We start from the raw sequence: 2,508 nt of genomic DNA on the forward strand, positions 1-2,508 counted from the left end.
GAGAAAACATGGGCGCTTGGCCCTTTCATCTTCTATTTCCAGGACCCTTCAGCCCTCTGAGACCCCTCCCCAGTCTCTCTGTGGGGCTGGTTAGAGAGAGGGTCTCCGTGTCCCTCTGTTAGAACACCCTGTCCCATGCTACCACCATCTGCTTCTCATCTCCTGGGCTGGAATGCAGGACAAATTGATCCTGAGGGTAGGAGGGGGCAGGGGCTTCAGTGGCTGCCCCCTCCCAGTCACCCCCAGTAGCATCTCCTTTCACTGAAACCCATATCACAGACCCCTGAGAAAGGGGAAGGGGGTGGGAAAGCTGGGAGCTGCCAAGGTGGCTGCCTCGTGGAAAGCCCTCCTTCCCATGTGGGCCAAGGCCGGGCCCTGTACACCTTGGGCTGGGGTGGGCCCAGCCAGGCGGGGAGAAGACCACAGCTGTTAGCAGCTGGTAGGGCTTGTCACTGGCAGGCCAAAGCAACCAGCACCCGAGAGCGGCCATGTTTAGATGTTGGTATTTGAATGAGATGCAAATTGGTCATTCAAGCGGTCACTTCCTCAGTTTTCCAGGCTGTCCGTTTAAGTTAGTTTTTAATTTGCGCAGGCAATAAATGCTTAATTACATTATTAATATATTGGAAGAGAGCAGTGGACAGAGCGTTCTAATTGGCATTTAACTGGAGCGTTCCGGCAAATTAGCCAAGACTTTCTCAGGCAGGAGGAGGAGGGCAAGCCAATTAGTCCCAGCTGAAGCCTCTCTGGGACAAGCTTTAGGTTGCTAAAGCTCCCCACCCACCCCACCTCAGACCCTCCCCCAGACCCAGATGCCAGGATGCCCCAGCTCCCCTTGCAAACATCCTGGCCCCTGGGACCAGGAGCCCAGGGGCCCACTCACACAGACCTTCTAGCTGAGTCAGGCTGAGAAAGAACTGGGTTGGGACTGGGCCAGGGCTCCTTCCACCCAAGCCTCAACTCTCCCCTCAGCAGAGCTCAGAACCAAGCATGGGCTGGCCCGGAAGTAGGTTCCCCTAGGTCACAGGCTCCCCTGTCCCACCTCAATTTGGCCAGCCCAGTCACCTCTAAACTGGAAATCAAGGCCAGTCCGTCATCTGACACGCAGATAGAGCAGGCGCGGGTCTTGGAGGGCTACATTGCTAAGGCGGGATTGGCTCACTGTGAGTCACAATGCACTCTGACAGCCACAGATTTGGGGGCCGCTGATGGCTCTGTGCTGGGAATATTGAAGGCCGTTCTCTCCCATCCCCCTTCTCCTGCCCTCCTCCTGCTGTGTGGAGGGCTAAGGGAGTGAACTTGATGAATTGAGAGGTTCATGTACTCAGGTGCCTCCTCATGTGCCTATTCCTTTAGGGCCCATTTTGAGCCACCTGGGGCCAGGCACTGTGCTTAGAGCTAGCCATCTTGTGATAGCCCCTCCAAGGGTCCCTGCCCTCCAAGACCTCAGAGCTCCTGCCCCATCGAGTCCATGCTGACTCATCGCCACCCCCTGAGCGTTTCCGAGACTGTCACCAGAAAGCCCAGTCTCTCCCTCGCAGCTGCGAGTGGGTTTGAACTGCCGACCATCAGAGCCCAACACGTAACCACTATACCACCAGGGCTTCCTCAGAGCTCCTAGGATTCCCAGATTCCCACCGGATGTGGCCGAGCCTGTGTGTGTGTGTGTGTGTGTGTGTGTGTGTGTGTGTGTGTGTGTTACTTTCAGGAGGGCCTCAAAGGAGAAGATGGGCCTGGAGGGAGGTGCAGGTGCTGTCCCAACAAGAGTGGGTCAAGAGTGCTGCAGGCACCTCGCAAGCCCCTCCTGGGTACCTATTTACCCAGAGACCTGAAAGCATGGGCTCAGCAAGCGTGGGCACCAGGCCCATTATGGCACTGCTCACCACAGCCACGTGCCCTCTATAGCGGTATGGAGAAGCGGCCGTGGTAAACGTGGGAGGGCTGCAAAGTCCAGGGCCCTTGACTCGCCAGAGGAGCAGTCTGAACGCGGCGGACCCTTAACGCCATTTCAAAGTCTTGACATGAGTCTCGAATCCAGGTGGAATTTTCAAGCTGCCTTTTCTAACAGCAGTTCCTCACACCTGATGATTGGCCTTTGATTTACCCGAAAGAGGACTTTCTCTCTGTCGCCACCATCCCTCACTTCCCGAGGCCTGGCAGGTGCAGGATATCACAAAGCCCCACATAGGGGCTTTCCCTGGGCTGCAAAGACGAGATACAGGACAGAGCCATGCCCTAAGGATCAGGATGCACAGCATTGTGGGTCAGTCTCCGCCCTGGAGCTAGTGAGAGCGATGTCTATAGCAGGTCACCTGGGAATCTGGTCTTGCCCTTGTTCTGTGAGCATCCGAAGAGCACATAAGCTTGCAGTCAGGGGCTCTTCACCCATCATGCATCCCCACAGACACATGATCCACTTTTCTTTTTTTAATCATTTTATTAGGGGCTCATACAACTCTTATCACAATCCATACACACATCAATTGTGTAAAGCGCATTTGTACATTC

Source organism: Echinops telfairi, unplaced genomic scaffold (genome assembly GCF_000313985.2).
Source record: "Echinops telfairi isolate 266 unplaced genomic scaffold, ASM31398v2 ScPeMD7_7463;HRSCAF=8501, whole genome shotgun sequence".
In the NCBI taxonomy this organism is placed as follows: domain Eukaryota; kingdom Metazoa; phylum Chordata; class Mammalia; order Afrosoricida; family Tenrecidae; genus Echinops; species Echinops telfairi.